This window comes from Lagopus muta, chromosome 8, assembly GCF_023343835.1.
Source record: "Lagopus muta isolate bLagMut1 chromosome 8, bLagMut1 primary, whole genome shotgun sequence".
Classification (NCBI taxonomy): domain Eukaryota; kingdom Metazoa; phylum Chordata; class Aves; order Galliformes; family Phasianidae; genus Lagopus; species Lagopus muta.
Window position 1 is genome coordinate 25,895,759 of NC_064440.1, and position 19,165 is coordinate 25,914,923.

The 19,165-nt window shown below is 40.6% G+C and overlaps 1 protein-coding gene across 5 annotated transcripts in view; it reads right to left on the bottom strand.

Moving 5' to 3' along the window:
* SPATS2L (spermatogenesis associated serine rich 2 like) overlaps nucleotides 1-19,165 on the bottom strand; it is a 132,411-nt gene that overhangs the window by 38,856 nt on the left and 74,390 nt on the right. For all 5 annotated transcript variants that reach the window (XM_048952988.1, XM_048952986.1, XM_048952989.1 and 2 more), the window contains exon 2: nucleotides 18,960-19,018. The gene's annotated coding sequence lies outside the window, so the exon portion shown is untranslated. The remainder of the gene's footprint in view (nucleotides 1-18,959; nucleotides 19,019-19,165) is intronic.

Genomic DNA, 19,165 nt, shown 5'->3' on the forward strand with positions numbered 1-19,165 from the left:
AAAAAAGAAGCCTTTATTAAAGGGTTATTGAAAAAAACCTGAAATTAAGGTTCCTTCTGTCCTCTGTGTCATGAACACATTTTACCTGTCTATATAAAGCACATACCTTTCATCTGACTTTGTTCAGTGGCTCAATGAGCTTACAAAAAAACAGCCCAGGTCTCACTACATATCTGGTAAGATTTCTTCCTGGCAACTGGGTCACTAATGCCTTAACACACACTGAATAAAGCACTTCAGATTAGAAGACCCCCCACACTTCACTGTTGCTTTGTTGATTTTCTTTTTAAAATCAAGAATCAAAGAGCTCGAATTAGTTTCTTTGTCAAGCCCATCCAATGACAGCAGAATCACAAAATGTCAGGAGAAAGCAGGCAGGAAGACTACGTAGATCGTGACCTTGGGATAACTCCATTTCCAATATTTAACATGTTAACTTAATGCAGTCTACTGTACCTATAATTTTTTGGGCTGGAGCACCTCTCCTACGAGGAAAAGTTGAGGGAACTGGGCTTGTTTAGCTTGGAGAAGAGCAGCTCTGGGGAAACCTCACTGTGGCCTTACAGTACTTGAAGAGAGCATATAAACAGGAGGGAGGAACGACTGCTCATGAGGGTAGACAGTGATAGGACAAGGGAGAATGGCTTTAAACTGCGACAGGGGAGGTTTAGGTTCGATATTAGGAAGCTTTTCACATAGATGGTGGTGATGCACTGGAACAGGTTGCTCAAGGAGGTTGTGGATGCCCCATCCCTGGAGGCATGCAAGGCCAGGCTGGATTTGGCTTTGGGCAGCCTGGTCTGCTGGTTGGTGACCCTGCCCTGGCAGGGGGGTGAAACTAGATGGTCATTATAGTCCTTTTCAGCCAAGGCCATTCTATGATTTTCCTGCTTCTCTTTTACTTCTGCTGTCAGCTGCTTCTTAAGCCAAGTGGGCAAGGCAAAGAGCATGAGAAATAGGCCACCAAATTTCAGACTGAGAAACCTAGCTCTAAAAATCACTCTAACTCTTCATTATCCCTCATAGCTGTTCAGAAAACCATGCTTTCTGTTTATCAACATCAAGCTCTGTTTTGCACTGGTATTATTCGCTGATAATATGTTAATGAATAGTTATTTTACTTGCTCACCCTCATACCTATTATCTATCAGCTCCAGCAATACTACAGACAAATGAATGGAAGCCTATTCTCTTGTGTGCACTCAAACCAACACATACATTATGATAACAATAAAAAAAAAACACAGTATCAAGAGAAACAACAGATAAAAAAAATAGGAAAATGTAGGGAATGTATCACAAAAAAACCAAAACAAGGTCAATATCTAACAAATCCCTCTGATCCTAAGAACTATATTATATAAAACAAACACGTAATGGGAAAATATCCATTACCTTAAATCTTCATGTTCTACTTTTCCAGCGTACTGTACCAATTTTGAACCAAAACTGTACGTTGTAAAACTGCATCATGTATGAAGTAAATTAATTAGTGATCTTACTTAGTGAAAAACCCAAACCTGTCAGTTCATGTTAGTTTGAAGGCAGAGCTAAATTATGCATCCAATTTAAATTAAATGTGCTGATTAAACCATGCAAGAGCAACACTTAGCCAAATTTAATCTTTGTAGCAATGCTCTGACCCACTTTAAAACAAGTCACACAACACCTTGCCAGAGTTGACTTGCCTCTCCTTTGCTGTGTGCTCCAGGTATCACTAGTTGTAGCTTTCCCCTGACAAATGTGATGTTGGTTCAGCTGGCTTACAATTGCAAGCTGCATCAGAACTGGGCAAGCCACGCAAAACATACCCTCAAAAAAGAGGTATGTTTCTTTCCCTCTTCTTGCCCCCACTCATCCTCCACAAGATCGTGAACTAAGAAGGCATCAGCTTTTTGCAAATGGAGTCATTCCTCTACAGTTCAAACTTTTCATTAATATGCATATTATGACTGTCAAGATGAAGATGCTAAAATTGAGCTGGAGCTACTTTCCATTCACCCTCTCCAAGGGCAGATATTGAAATAACCTGCATCAAACACTTGCTCCTTTATATAACTCACAGTCCAGCACTACAAGTTACATAAAATTCAAACTAATGCATTGAAATCTCAGTATAGCATTGATTTTTAAAAGTATCTTCTACCACTGTATTTAATAGTTAATTGGTTTTCTCATTCCAGCAAATCAGTTTATTGAATTGACTTCTCCCCCCAATTTTTTTAATCCCATATTGAAAAGTTGCTGCATTACTAAATCCTATGAGGAAAGATTATAGCACATGAATAATTTCATGCACAAAAATGGTCCCAATTAATTTTTAAAGCTTTTGCTGGAGGCTTGGATCTAAATTTGAACAGCTCCATTCTGATCTGTAATACTTTAGAGGAAGTTCTTCATGCCTGAGCTATGCAACATCAGAATATGGCCCACAATTGCATTCTAAAGCTAGTGCAGTGCTGTGCGTGTCAACAGGTGCACAAAAACATGGCTGCAGAAGTCTCTGCAGAAGATTTTCTGTTGTGCCTTAATTTGTCAGTTAGCACAAGCATTGAACATATTAAGTATAAAACATACTGTATAAAGGGTTCTCAAATGCTTTGTCTTGTGCTGTATCTCTTGCATGTAGTTGTGTTCTTGAAAAGTTAATGTACATCACAACAAGGCTTTTGTGAGGAAGGAATGACAGAAAAGAAACACTACAGAATCCTGTATTTAAACAGGTTGTTAATTCCTCACTGCAGTTTCCAGATGTTTTCCCAGAATAGGAGAGAACTCTCAGTTACTTGTTACATCCTGAACTCAAATACTGATGGAAGTAGATTAAGTCTGCCAGAGCTTATTTCTCTGCTCTACCAAATTAAGCAATTCATATTGCTCCTCACAGGTTTAAGCTAGGTTAAACTGAACTGCAGCTAGCTGAAGTGCTGGCACATGCTCTGTCCTCCTGACATTACTGCAAGCAACAACCCCAGGGCAAGCAGTCAGGTATGGCCTTTAACCACTGCAGCACAACATGTTTGAGCTCACCTGTCACAGCCTGCTGGGTACATGGCTGCTTGCCCAGCCTTTATAGCCATTCCTTTTCTGCCCTCAAGCAGCTCCGAAGTCCCACTGTTGCTGTATTCAGCCTCCAAAGAACACCTGCCATCTTTCAGCCAGTACTGCCTCCTGGGATTTGTCACTCACAAAACCAGGAAGGCCTTGGGGCAAAGCTGCCAGACTCCTTTCATGAAACATCCTGCATAGGTGGGGTTGCCTGCAATTCAGGCATCAGAGAATTGGGAAACAAGAGTCTGTGCCCTGTCCTGCTGCACAATTCCACAATTATTCCACAATTAAATTCCACAATTAAAAACACCCCGGCAGTGAGCTCTACAGAACAGAGGAGTGTGACAGCTGTTCACTGCTTCCAACACTGAAGACGTAACTTATCTTCCGCAATAAGGAAGATAAATCTCCCCATAAAATATCACAGAATAAGCTAGTTTGAGGTTTTCCCATGTCTACATTTACAGAAGAGCAAAGTCCCATACACAACCAAAATGATATATGTCCTCATCTGCCCGCCACAAGTGTTTCCTATATTAGTGCTACCCCCACACAACAGTAATCCCAGGTCTCAAGGACCTGACTCTTCTCCACACTTAAATCTCTACCTGCTTTTGCATCCATCTGCTGCATCTTGTGCAAACCCAGTTTTTCTCTTCATTATGCTAATTTCCTACAAACATCCCAGGACTAACATTTTCCAAGTTCTAAACAGTACCCCATAAAAGCCTCTATCAGTTTTCTTTCTGTACTGCCCTCCTCTCCTGTTCACTAGTCAGGCAACTCCACAACTACATACCCTTTGGGTCACACTACAGCAACATCAAGCAGGAGACAGCCTTACTGCTGTTAACTTATCAGCCCTACCAAACATGACTACACACAATCATTGAGAAAGTTTTCACATTAACACAGAAACTGGAATTTATAAGCATTTTTAAGAGACAAAATTGTGAAGTCTATCAATGCTAGAATGTAGATTTTTTATTATTATTATTTTTAACTACTCATTTCCAAGTAGTTTGGTTAAAACCTTCCAGATCCAAAAAGCTGACATATAAAGCACAGTGCAATCAGAATTTTAGAACCAACTTCAAAAAAGATGTAATTGCAATTGTATCTAATGAGATTGTGGCAGCCTGCGGTACGCTTTCATCTTCTGCTCTCCTACTTCCTCTACAAAATTACATCTCATTTTTAAGTGGGATCCCTATCTATCCCATATGTGCTATATTACACTGACTTGTCTGCAGACTTCCCCATGCCCTTGGTAAAGACAAAAATCAACGCAGTCAGACACACATAGCCTTCATTCTTCATCGTCTGACTTTATTATATAGGTGCTATTCAAGAATGAATATGATGAGTGCTGGGATAAGCACGTTTTTCAGATGCATTTTTTAAATTTAAGAAAGACTACCAAAAGTGAGAGAAAGTAAAATGCCAAAGTTCAAGTATTCCAGAAAGCAATTACTGTTGGTTTTTTTTTTAAATTTGGTTTAAGTAGTAGAAGATAAAAAAAACTCTCTTACCACATCAAAGGTCAAAAATCAGTGCACTCACAACTGTCAGTAACAAAACCTTATTGTCCTTAGTTGTGCCAAAAGCTATGCCACTGTTGTGTCAAAACTACAGAAGACATGACTGAGATTTCAGTACTTGCTTCTACTAGCTTGAAACTAGCAACAGATATGATTTTCTATTTTCTATAGTCTAGTTTCTAAAGATAAAATAAATAGTTAAAAAATAAATATATCAAGAGCATCTAGAACATATTAACAAGCAAGCCCTGGCAGCTTTTAGCTTTCTGTGCTACTCAAAGTGAAGATACTTAGAAAAAAGAACAAAGTATAATTAACACAGCTGATATTTTTCCAGTACTGTTTTCAGCCTTTCTAAAGGCTGCACTCAGAAACAGACTACGCATTCATTTTGCATTTCTTGTTTTACAGGAGTTTAGTTTAGCTACTTCAGGCTGCTTACGTGTTTGGGTAAATTTGTTTTCTGAGGACTTCAGTATCCTGTCCTTAGATACATAAGTGCAGAGGTCGTGCTTGCCTCAACGCAGCAGTTCTCCCTTCTGCTCAGCTAAGGCAGCCTGATTGCCTGACAGTACCACACTGCCTGAAATCCACTGGCTTCAGAGTTGTAAACAGGATGCAGGAAATAAGACGTCTCACTGATTCCACATGTAAGTCTGGATTCCAAGAGAAAACAGGTTTGTGCTCCCCCACTGTTTATCGCCACCTCCCTGAGGATTTCTGAGATGACTGACATGACAGTCTGAGAAACGACCAGATGTCTCAAAGATACAACAGCCATATAAACTGTTTGCTTGGAAATAGGTAGGGAGATATTAAAGTTTATAAAGTATGCAAAGGTGTATCAGGAACTCAATTACATCATTTAACACCATAAAAATCCACGGTCCTGTCTGCTGTAATGAGGAACAACACAGAGGTGAGAGTGGTACTGGAAAGGTATGGATTTCATGGGTGAACTATTTCACAGAACTGTAGGGGTTGGAAGGGACCTCCAGAGATCATCGAGTCCAACCCCCCTGCCAAAGCAGGTTCCCTACAGCAGGATGGACATGGAACCAGTTGTGAGATTGCAACATGAGAATGGTGGTCAATGGCTCAGTGTCTGAATGGATATCAGTGACAAGCAGCGTTTCTCAAGGTTCAGCTCTGGAACCTGTGCTCTTTAGTATCTTCATCAATGGCACAGATAATGGGATAGAAAGTGCACCCCCAGCAAGTTTGCAGATGACACCAAACTGTGTGGTACTGCTGACACACCAGAAGGATGAGATGTCATTTAGGGAGACCTAGACAGTCTCCAACTATAAATAGGCCCAGGTAAATCTCATGAGAGAAAGGTCAAGCCACCTGAGTCATGACAATCCCCACTATCAATACAAGTCTTGCCAAGAAAAACCAAGAAGGACCCAAGAAGGGTTACTGATGGATGGCAAGCTGGATATGAACCAGCAATGTGCCTCCACAGCCCAGTAAGTCAGCCATATCCTGGGATGGGACGAAAGAAGCACGGTCAGCAGGTCGAGGAAAGTGATCCTGCTCCTCTACTTTGCGCTGGTGAGACCTCAGCTGGAGTACTGCATTCAGATTTCTAGTCCTCAGAACAGGAGAGATGAGGACCCATTGCAGCATGTACAGAGAAAGGCCAGAAAAATGATCCACAGGATGGAACAGCTTCCCTACAAGGACAGCTGAGAGAACTGGGGCTATTCTGCCTGGAGAACAGAAGGCTCTGGGAAGACCTTAGAGCAGCCTTTCAGGATCTAAAGGGAGGCTGTAAGAACAAAGGGGACAGATTCTTCAGCATAGTCTGTTAGGACAGGGTGAGTGGAAATGGTTTCAAACTAAAAGAGGGGAGATTTAGATTGGATATAAAGAAGGTGGTTTGTTTTTTTTTTTTTACAATAAGGCTGGTGAAACACTGGAGTAGACTGCCCAGAGACAAGATGGAAGCTCCACCCTCGAAGACATTCAATGTCAGGCTGGATGATGCTCAGAGCAACCTATCTAGCTGTGAATGTCCCTGTTCAGTGCAGGGGAGTTGAATTAGACAACCTTTAAGGGGTCATTCCAACTCAAAAATCATTCTATGATTCCTTCATGCCTAGGTTGCCTTTCTTAGAACTATCTCCTGTCCTTCCCAGATTTGTTCCAAAGGCAGGAATGGTTCTAAGTAGATATCAAAGCAACTGTTCAACTGTTGAATTGCTGTTCAACAAAGCAACCGATCCAACTGTTGTCACAACAGAATGGTTAAAGATTAGCAAGTCCTGTGACCTACTACACTGATCTTGCTGGACAGCCTTTGAATGCTGTGCCTATCCTATCACAGAATGGCTTAAGTTGGAGGGAACTTTAAAGAACCATCTAGTTCCAGCTCCCCTGCCCTGGGTAGGGTTGGGCCATCCATCCGAGCCTTGAATGCCTCCAGCAATGGGGCATCCTCAGACTCTCTGGGCAACCTGCCCCAGTGCCTTACCACTCATTCAGTAAAAAATTCTTCCTAATATCTAACCTAAATCTCCCCTCCTTTAATTTAAAGCCATTCCCCCTTGTCCTATCATTATCAGACAGTGTAAAAAGTTGGTCCCCCTCCTGCTTGTAAGCTCCCTTCAAGTACAGGAAGGTTGCTATGAGATACTATGCTCTCCCCGGACCTTCTGTGTTCCAAGCTAAACAAGCCCATGAGTGCTATCCAAGCTGAGCTCTCCCTTCACACAAATTTCAGTGTGACTTCCCCAAAAGATCAGTGTCACTGCACTCGCTGCAACTAATGCATCGTGGCTGATACCACGTGATCATTAAAATTAGAGCTGCCATCCCAGAGAATGCGGATGTTAGAATCTGCTAACTTTGTAAAATGTATCTTGAGCTGAAAAATATCTAGACCAGCTGCTTATATTTAGGTTATTAAAACCATCTTGCATCTGCCCAGAGATGATTTTTCTCTAAACAAAAAACAAAAACAAAACAAAAAAAAAAACACCACAAAAAAAAAAACACAAAAAAACACAAAAAAACAAACTTAAGAAACTGTGGTAACTTTAGGATCAGTCTTTAAACATCCAAAATTTTGTTTGGGTATAAATACAGTGCAGACAACACTATACCACTGCAAAATCAGTCCATATTTGCCAAATACAGCCTCAAGGGCTTTCTCGTTTGTCTCTGTGTTCAGGCCACCGATGAACAGTTTCCCAGGATGATCTGCTTCAACCATTTTGATGATACAAGAGACCTCTGCTCCCACCCTGCCCCAACTTACCCAGTCAAAGAGGTTCTTACAGCCTCTGGCTCATGAGAGCAGAAAATTCAAGAGAACTGCTGAATTCAGACAGCTGTAAAATAGATGTCTGCAATTGTGATAACAGGAAAAAAAAGATAAGTGGTAACATTTTACTCATCTTCTCTTGTACTTGTGAGTAATTCATTCAAGAAGAAATTTAGTCTAGTGTATGGAGTCTATGGTTACTATGCTCTAGAATACCAACAAGTAGAAGATATTTTTCTTTTTACTGATACTTCAAGCTCAATTCTAAATTTATCTCTTCCATGCATTGCAAAATGTTGGCCTCTGTTCTTATCATTTTTGTAATGAAACAAATAAAAGCTCTGCCCTTTGAAATAGCCGAATCAAAACATAGACAAAAGGTCAGCTCTGCATTAGATACAGCAAATTACAGGGATGGAGAATCAGGCTACAGAAGAGGACACATGAAATTCCTGTACATAGCAAAGTATCCATGCTGCAACAGATGTGTACCAGTACAAAGATGATATTCTCTAACTGCTGAGAGATAGGAGAGACAGGCACATATGTATTCTTAGAAAAGGTAATTAGAAAAAATAAATCATCTGCTAGAATCATCACAGCATCATCAGTTGACACTAGCCTTTCCTATCTAGCTACCCTCTAAGTGGAATAGAACTGTTTTTTCTTCTACTGGCACATACATATATTTCATAGCTACACACATACATTTTTACACCTACAGTCATCTCCTGTACCAAACACAGGAGCAAACTACTCACATTCATGAGATATGAACACTGCTCTTTCCTGATGGACACATGCCTTTCATTCATCCAAAGATGTTTGATTTGTTACCTCACATTTTATATCTGTGTGTTAAAAAGTACACAACAAATAATCAGCCTGATTTTTTGTGGCCTGTTACAACCTCTCACCCAGACCAGAGGATGGCAGCCAACTACTCTGGGAGCAGTAAGAAGCTCTTGATCCAGATCTCTTTGCGCACTGGGTGAATATAACAAGTCTGTAGACCTACAAAGTTCTCACCACATTCACTTTCCCTGCTCTGTCACTTGACAAACTTGAATTAAATTGCTTTCAAATTAAATCTAGTAGTTCTAATGCTATCAATAATAATAATAAAAAAAGATTATGTTACACTGCTGGCAAAAACAGAGATGAAGACACACAGCTGATCTCCCACTCCTTACTCTAGTTCAGACAAAACAGCGAGGAAGAAGGGATGTTCAAGCTCATAAAATACTCTGCTACAGAAAAATTAGACAAGTCTTTGCTAAATGGCAGACACCAGAGGTTTAGTTCATTTTGACTGTTCTTCTAAGAAAAGTCATGTTAGTTCAGTAGTGTGTGGAAACCATGAATACAATATAATGCTTCTAATTAATTTCACTTTAAAGTATGATTAATTCATCAAGTAAAATAACAGGCACAATTAATTAACAAATAAGTAGCATTCTAAGCTCCTGGAAACATCAAAAAACACATTCAACACTGTTGAAGAAAAAACTGGGAATTCATATTTTAAAAAACATTGATTTCTGGAATGGAGTCTTATTACACGATACCACACCCTCTGTGGAAAGGTATTTACCTAATATGAAAGCCGTGATCAGCTTTGTATCTTGCGAACCACCAAGCAACTTCGGCACAAACTTCTTCCACCTTGCTGGCCCTTCACTAAAGCTGCATGACTGTATGCCATTGGAAGCAAAGTGCCAGGAATCTGAAGCCCAGGGTTTTCTCCTTTGACTCTCGGCAGTATACACACCGTCACATATTTTACTGGTTTGGTTTAGTGTCCTAGCTGAGGGATGCGATCTGATTTGACCTGAACCATCTTCAGGTTTACACTGACTACCAAGGATGTGTGGTGGTGGAATGAAGTTGTAGTGCAAAACTGAGGTGACAGAGCTTTCATTAGCCTTCTTTTATGACACCACTCTGTTACCTAAGAAAACACTGACCAGTAGGTTACAATAAACTACAAACAAAAAATAAATGCTAAAAATGTTGGAAAACAGTAAGCTGGGACATCACCCACCAAATTTTTGTTTCAAAGCAGGAAATCACCAATTCATTGAAATTGGAACTTCTGAAAGAATGATTCTTGTTCTGTAAGTACTCCAGATAAATGTTTATTTAAGCAAAGGGAAACAGCTCAAATGGAAGAGACTGTGACAACTCATCCAGCAATCCAGTGATAGAAGAATGCTACCTGCCTACAGGTACAGAAGATCTAGTGCCTGTTCCAAATCAGTCTGCAGCAACACTAGAAGTGTGCTTTGCGCTAAAACTCCTCGATCATACATTAAGAGGGGAAAAGGAATTACTTTCCATATTTTTCATTTTCTTCTCAAACCTACCTATTGGTTTCCTAGCACCAGTCAAGAGCCAGCAAAGGCATTTCCCCACTCCAGGGCTTCAAAGGAAAGAATCCCAGCATCACTCATCGGTAGCACAACTGCCATGACTGCTCAGGAGGATGCAGTGACTTGCTTGGCTCCTACAGCTCCACGCTGCAGGGACTGTACCAAGGGACTCCGTTCCCTCCTTGTCCCACAACAGTGGTGAATTTATCACACCACTGTGGTGTTTTAACACTGCTGAGGGCCTAAAGCCTGTGTTCTTCTGGCTGGCATCCTAGAGGAGCATCTGAAAAGCAACTCTCTGGTCCAGCAGAAACTGAACACATGTAAAATTCCTGGGCTTATTACATGCATCTCACTAGCATAGACAAGTCTAGTTTTATCTGGATTCAACTTACACGGCCAGTAAAACATTCCTCTCCAAAATGCACGGTAGAGGAGTGGGGGGAATCTGGGAAGACAATTTCAGATTGAGAAAACTCACTTTCCACAGCAATACTAGCCAAAATAAACGTTACGGTCTTGCTCTTCCTCAAATGCCTGAATAAACCTTGCCAAATATACTAATAAAGTGAAATTGTAAAATATGATCTGCTTGAACTCTACATTGACATGAACCTCCTGCAATCCCTCTCCTCCCAAAAGGATCATTTTAGTCCTTGCAAACTGCATATTATCTAAGTCATTCTTGCCAGGTACTTGAATCATAGGAAGTTGTTTATGTCAGCTCATATTTCAGCTCAGAATGACTTTCCAAGAGACAGTGTTAGCTACTTTGCATCTGTGGTTGCCCAAATGTGAACTGCTAGAATGGTAACACTGGAGTATCGTAACACCAGAGTATCTAATGTAGTAGAGTACCTTTCCTCAGTCACAAACCTTTGTCTAAACAGTACAAACAGAGGAACAAATGTGAATGCTAAGAAGCTGCCACACCTATGTTGTGTGATCATTAGAATAAATTGCTGTCAACTTCAAATAGATCCTAAGTTCAAAGGAAGTCCCAGAGGTACTCACCTTTCAGCTTTCTTTCTACTGAGAATTCTAAGTTCATGCTCTTTCCTCTCTCCAGCTCAGATGTCTCTGAAGAGCCAGTTCACCATTACTAAATGTGCAGGGCTGATGCTCAAACACATGTTGGAGCAACTCCTTTAAATTCAAGGATTTATGTAGACTTCAGTCCACTGCTTGCACAGCAAATGCAGGACACCACAGCAGAGCTCATGCTCAGAGAAAGATCCTCTGGGCATAGTGCTTTGGATACAGTTGCTGGAGCTGTACTGGCTGAGCATGCAAGGAAGCATGATGACAGCCAGCAAGTTTACAGTGAGGTCTGGGAAAGAATGAACTTCAGAAGAGCTCTGAAAGTACTCCCTAATGTTTCAATGAATTCAGATAAAGCCAGATACTCAAAAGGAGGCAAGAAAGCCCTAAAGAAATCTAATGCAGTTAGGTGTTGGGTGACTAAAGAATGTTTAAAGCGTATGTAAACTTTTGGAATTATGCATGTGCTTGAAGGTAAGTACTTATTTAACTTAAGTGTGTCAAAGCTGTCTGAATCTTGCAAGACTGAATCCTGAAATTAAATGCAGCCTTTCATTTTTGCACCATACAGGCCCTCCAAAGACGATGCAAGTTCTCTCTTAAACACTATTTTAAATTAAATTGTGCACACAGAGATTCATGCAGATAAGAAACACTAAAAAAAAAATCCTTATAAAAACTTCTCTACTACAGTGACTTGATGCACACATGAAATCAGATGCAGACCCAGCAGTGTTCCCCTGTTTACAGTACCCACAATCACACCCTATACTGGCAGCAATACCACCGGTATTTGGCTGTTCCTAAACTTACAGACAGCTTGCTTCTCCTCCCTCACTTTCCCACCCTCATGGAAAATCTTGATTTCCTATGTTAACGAAAGGTATTCCTGGAAACAGCAACAACAACAGAAGCATTAAATAATCCAACCTATAATTACTTACTGTCTAAACAGGCCCTTCATCTACTTGCTACTGTACAATAAATAAGTGGCTATTACGGCGTAACGGACCTTGAAGTGTACTATTTTTGAAGAAAGAAAAAAGAAACCAGTTATTCTTTCCATTTGAAACCAATGATACTCAGGAATTACTGCTCACAGACATAGCAAAATTAATGTGAAAGTAAAGTCAGTGAATGCAGATAGAATATTGGTAAAAAGAAGCCAAGGCTCCTTAAACAGTCTTCCCATGATGATCAGAGACAGTCAGAGAACTTCTCCACATCTAAAGGTCAGTGTCATATGAGGTCCTGCCTGACATGCACGGTCTAAAGCCCTGATTTAGACAGCCATAGAAGAGGCTTTAAAAAAAAAACTGAAGTAGAAAAAACATACAGACCTCTAAATTGGCCAGAGACAATCCTGATGGACAAATAATATCAGACAGACCTTTACTTTGCATCTGTCCAGAACTTCTATAAAGGAATAATTAAGAGACACTGGTAAAGTAACATACTTGCTCTGTGGGATTGAGCATTCAGAATCATCCAGTTAAGTTACTACTTGCAGCTCCCAGCTGTGCCCTATCTGTTGGAACTGTCAGTGTACTGATGGGTACCACACCCAAATTGCTGGAGCAAACATGTATCAGCACACTTCTGATGAGCAGCACACAGGAAAGCCCAATCTCCTTCATCTCTGTTGCCACTGCTGTTAATTATCAATGCTGCAATAGAACTTATAACCTCCTGTATACTGCAAGTAGGCATTGTCAAAGAAATGGTGGCAGATCACAGAGTTAACTCACTAAGCAAACTGAGTTGTCAGCTTTTCAACTTGCTCTAACTATTCTGTAAGCAGTAAGAACTGACATACAATAAATTGAGTTGGCTGGGAATTTTCCAATCAAATGGGGCTTTTGTTGGAAAAAAGTATTACTTCATCACAACTGGAACATTTCTCAGAAACATCTGCTGAAGAAAGCTTCTCCAAAAAAGCCATTTGAATTCCCCATGAGCCAGTTATCCCTCCCCACACAGCTGATATCACAGTAAAACTTAAGATGAGAGAAGTTCATCATATCAAAGTAGGAAATTACTGTGGTTTATGCACCCAGAGAATAGACAATGACAGTGCTTACTGTCAAGTAAGGCCTTGTATCAGTTATGCCTTTCCTTCATTCCCCTGGAGTTTCCTCAAGAAATGGCAAAGGTGACTCCTGACGATTTTTTGTTTTAAAACAGCTGACAATATACACTTTCACGAAGCCTTGCATAAGGCAGGCATCTTCATTTACAAAGAGCAGTCTTGCTCATCATTCAGACTGGCCTCTTACTGTAAACAAGCCAAGCAGTCAGAACTACAGACTAACACCTCTGATTTAGCCACACCAAAATGAGCAGGTCTGGCCCTGCAGGCAACAGAAATTACCTGCTATTAGATTCTGAGGTTAACAGAGCTCTACTGCTGGCATCCACACAACCAAGGAATTGGGTAGAGAGTGCTGGCTCTATAGTAACTCAATATTTGGACTCTCCTCTCCAAAAATGAAAGTGAGACAAGTATGAGAAGCAGCTCACACAGGAAGAGAAGTCTAGCTCCAATAGATGTCTTCCTTAGAAACACAGAGCTCCCAGTAATGTTGACACACCAGATACTCCAATTGTACCCATCACTATTTTTCTTGGCTGTTCTGGACATTAGCTGAGACCAGAGAGTCTAAGCACCTTGTTCACAATCTGAGCACAGCAAATAGGGAATGCTTGGCTCCTCTTCAACTGTCTGAACTACCCTGTCACTCACAGAAGAGAAACAGAGTAAGCCTTTCACCACCTTATGCCCTGTTCCAAAGCAGGATTTTACATGGGGATAAGTCCCAGCTTTGCTCCTCGATTCTCACAGAACACAGACTCTATCTCACTGCCCTCAGAGAAGGTTTTTGTCCCAAGAATTCTTCCAACAGTTCTTTCAACTTACTCAGAGCGTGACCTCTGAAGATTGAACGAAAAATACAAGCTACCTCTGCCCCACAAGAAACTGTCATCTCTAGCATGGGTATTTTCAGAACATGCTGGAGAAAAGCAGTCCTGCTATGTCTTTCCTGCAGGCTGTTTTGTTTTTTTTAAGAATATGTTCACTCTTCCCAAGCATTTGTAGAAATTTTCATTCAAATCAGCGTTTCAATTGAAAAGCCAAAAACAATTGTATAGCAGCTTTTAAGGAAATACTGGAGATTCACTGTGTTGTGTGCTTACTGTGCAACTGTCCAAACCGTACAATGCTACATTTCTCTTTTGAGTGAAAAATCCACTAAGAATTATGATGGCCACCTTCAACTTTTACATTCAGACATATCACATACATTTGCCCAATGCTAACCCCCAGTGACTGAAAAAAGGGAAACATCACTTCCACTTTCAAGAAGAGGGGAAAAAGAAGACCCAGGGAACTACAGCCCAGAGAGCCCCACATCTTTGCCTTCAAAGACCACGGAGCAGAGCCTCCTGGAGATCTTATGATACACATGAGATATAGAGGTGATCTGAGACAGCCAGCACAGCTTTACAGAGGGCACATCCTGCCCGACCGATCTGGCAGCCTTCTACGATGGAGTGATGACACTGGAGGAAAAGTAGGAAAAGGACAACTACAGCCACCTACCTGGACTTGTGCAAGGCCTTTGACATAGCCTGGAACGCATCTCCTCTGAAGAAAGGTTGAGGGATTTGAGCTTGTTTAGCTTGGACAACTTAAAGCTCCAGGGAGACTTCATTGCGGCCTTTAAGTACTTGAAAACGAATTACAAGCAGGAGGGAATGACTTTTTACATGGTCTGATAGTGATAGGACAAGGGGGAATGGTTTCAAACTAAAAGAGGGGAGATTCAGGTTAGATATTAAGAAGAAATTTTTTCTCAGTGAGTGGTAAGGTGCTAGAACAGGTTGACCTGAGAGGTTGTGGATGCCCCATTGCTGGAGGCAGCCTCATCTACTGGTTGTCAACCCTGGCCATGGCTGGGTGGTAGGAACTAGATGATCTTCAACCTAAACCATTTTATAATTCTATGATTTTGTGATGTTTTTCACCATCTGTAACAAATGCTCGTCCGTCTTAATTTTATCAGAAGTGGAATAAAGGGCTTTCAGTAACACAGTAATACAAATCCAAAAAATAAAGAACATCTCCAAGAACTCAAGTCTCCTTTAACCCTTACGATTTCCTCAGAAAATACTGTGAATGCTCAACCTGTTTTCAGTCTCAGACTTTGATCTGAAGTACTGCTTGAGCTGTTTCCATCAAACAGCTACTTGTTACTTTTGACAATGGTGTATGAGATCAAAAATAACAGGTTGCAGGGAAGAACAGGGCCACTGACAGTAAAGTGATTCACTTACATTTTTCCATCAGAATTGAATAAAGATTCCATTCTTCAGATTTTTCTCTTGCATTTTCCTGGGATAATTACATAACTCTAACTCTTAACATGTTAATTTTGAAAGCATTTTATGTCTAGCATCATTACAATCTCAGAAAACTTGAAAAGTTATTTTAAGGCAGAAAAATCACATATTTTCTGTCCTACAGACAGTGCCAAGATGCACCTACAGGCAATTCCATAACTACCTGTATCTGAGACCGCTTGCCCAATGCAAACACCAAAACTTTCTTCAGAACTGCTCTTGCAGAACACCAGAACAGTCAAGTCAAACATGCAGCATCAATTCAGAAAAGTTCTTAAGCACTCCTGAACTTTGTGAAATTTAAATAAATGTTTTCAAACATTCTCCAGAGAAAGATGAACATTAGCACACACTTTGTGAACTGTTTCAGAAGTTCTTGTGATATTAACATGAAGTTTCACATCTGTAGATTACAAGATAATTTTAATCAAGAGAATTCTTTTCTGGACATCTTACAACAGGATTTTTGTTCTTTGGGTAATTGTTTAGGACTACATTCCATTAAAAAATGTACTGAGTTTCACTGGGATGGAGTCAACTTTCTTAACAGCAGCCTATATAGTGCTGCGCTTTGGATCTGCAGCTGCAATGGTGCTGATAACACATCAGTGTTTTGGCTACCATTGAGCAGTGCCTGCAGCGTGTCAAGGCTCTCTCTTCCTCCTCACCCACACTGTCCCCACAGCAAACAGGTGGGGGATAGGCAAGAGGTTAGAAGGGGTGGGCTGGAACAGCTGACCCGGCCTGGTTGAAGGGATAATTTCATGCCATCCACCATCAAGCTTAGCAATAAAAACCGGGGTAGAGGTTTTTTTGTTGTTGTTTACAAGGTTGCTGTTGTTCAAGATAGGCTGGGCCAACTTTCCACATGTGGAAAGTGGTGAGCCAATTCCCTTTGCATTCCTTGTGTCATTTCCCCTCCTCCTCCCAACCTTCCTTCACCTATTACACCATTTTTATCTCAAACCATGAATCTTCTCACTTTTGCCCTTATTTTTGCACTCTGTCCCAGCAGTGTGGGGTGGAAGAGACGCTGAGCCACTCAGAGTGCTTGGCTGCTGCACAGGATGAACCTACAGCAAGTCATACAGAAAACCCATGCCAGGTTACTGTACCACATACTTCTTGGTTTCTGATGTAAAACCTGCCACCAGTATTCAGCTTCTGCAAGATTCCATCATTTCTGTACTTATTTATATGGCACTTTAAATCCAAGTAGCTAAGCTGTAAATAGATAAGGAGTATTTTTACTAAATTATTTTACTGATGGGTATTGAGGAAGAAAGAAACCATAGGAAAACATTTTCAGAATTGATTAGAAGTGTTGGCCTTACTTCTAGAAGGAACATTTGCACACACCTGCTGCCTTTTAATATGGACCTGGAGGTTTCTCAGAGCCAGAAAACCAGCTCTCTATCAGCCTGAGGGACACTGACCTCCTTACCACTGTCTCTCCAATTGCACAACTGCTTCTCCAGTGGCTTGCCAGCAACAACTTCCTTATTTTCAGAGCCACAGACCATTATTCTGATGTGAAACGCCAAGCACAGCTGAGAAATTACCATCTTTAATTGAAATCACTGAAAGCCAAATCTGCTCTTCTGAGAAATTCCTGTGTTGTGTAACACTTCAGACAAGGGGAAAAATGCTTCCAAGGTATACTGCTCTCTAGACAGGTCATTTGTTTCTGGCAGTTCAAGGTCTGGCCAGGACCTAATCCAATGATTCACTTAGTTGTAGTAAGTAGTCAGACAAGCAATATTTCAGCACATACTTGGCCACACTCGGGATCAGCAGATGTGTGGGAAAAACTTTCAGCACCCGTATCTAACTTCCTCCTTTTGAGGAAGTTGCACTGCTCACAGCTACCATGTTTGAAATGCTAAATGATTAACTAAAAGACAATCTATTCAGCGACTCCCTCTAAGTATTCCATCACCAAATGCTTTGGCATTTTGTAACATAGAAACTACATTAGAAGAAGTTAAAAAGAAATTCTTAAGAAAGGAGAAGTACTGCAGAAATATAGTATATGCAGGACATGTAAGGACATGTGCAAATGAGTCCTCCTTCTGCCTTTTATAATAACATCTGAGCATTTCACAAAGCTCAGTACAAGATCTATTTATGCTCCCAACATCCATGCTCAAGTACGGAAGAATAGTATTGTTATGTCATTTTACTAATATAAAAATGAGGTATTAAGTGACTCACTGAAGATTTCTCAGTAAGTTTTTGATTAGGAACACAATCCAGATGTCCTAGATTGCAAGTAAGCTGGAGAACCTTGAGGACATCTGATGAACAGAAAGGCAAGGTGACTAGCCCACTTACCAGGCTCAGAACTGCAGCTTATGCTTTTATAACATGCAGGACAGAGACAACTGATTCCTTTCTAACACAGTAACAGAAGGAATCACCCGATACCTTTAAACAAAGTGTTTTCTTCAAAACAAGTGTCAAGATGTATTGGGTTCAGTCTACCTCTGAACTGAGACAGTTGCAGAATCTCAATTTCTCCCCTCCTACACCACTCCTTTCCCCCCCCCCCCCCTTTTTTTTCCTATATCTATGAAGCTGTCTTTTTCTCACCACCCTCTGAACATGATCTTGGACAGAATTAAGTAAGGGATTATTTCCAAATACCAATTGAGCAAAACCTTCTGCTGCAAATCATGCTACATCTTCACAATAGTTCAGTTCCAAAAGGATGAGAAGAAGCAGTGGGGCATTAATTATACTAAGAGATTATTAACTTAGTGACACACAGGGAGAAGCTAAAGGAAAGAAATTTAACTGAAGAGGTGAAAGATAGGCTCCACAAATAAAATAGGAACCAAAGCACCTTCTGTGATGCTTAAATAGTCTGCATTCCCATGGTGAAAGTAACCCCTAAAGTTCCTGGCTTGTTGTTTCTGAACTGATAGAATATATGAATAAATAAACTTTATATTTGTTACTCATCACATAAACGTGCAATACAAAAGTGAGCACACTTAGCCACTAATCTGTATCATTGTAAGAAGTCAAAGCTACAAAATAAGGAATTAAAATATAAGTTTCCCAGTTGCTGCATTTGTCTTTTCTCCTTTTTGTTTCTTCTTCTGTCATTGCTGTGGTATGTGGCACATTGCACTATGATCAGCTTTAGTAGATCAGGTCAAGAAAGCTGATGAACTCAGCTGTAAAGGATAGGTTGAAAGTGTGACATGAGTTTCTGGCATGTGACTAGGTAACCTCAGTCACAATCATTTGCAAAGAGAATTATGAAAGGTATCTTACCACTGTGAACGCCTCCAGTTTCTGTTCTTGTTTGTCTCTTCTCCAGTGGTCTGAATGTCCTGCAAAGACAGATGGAAGACAAAGAAACTTAGCAACTAACTTGATTTTTGTTTACTTCAGTGATCTCTCCTTACAGGGGATGATTTCTTAGGACAGATTTGTTTTAATTGAGAGTATTGCATGTGTAGTCAAGAATGGATTTAATA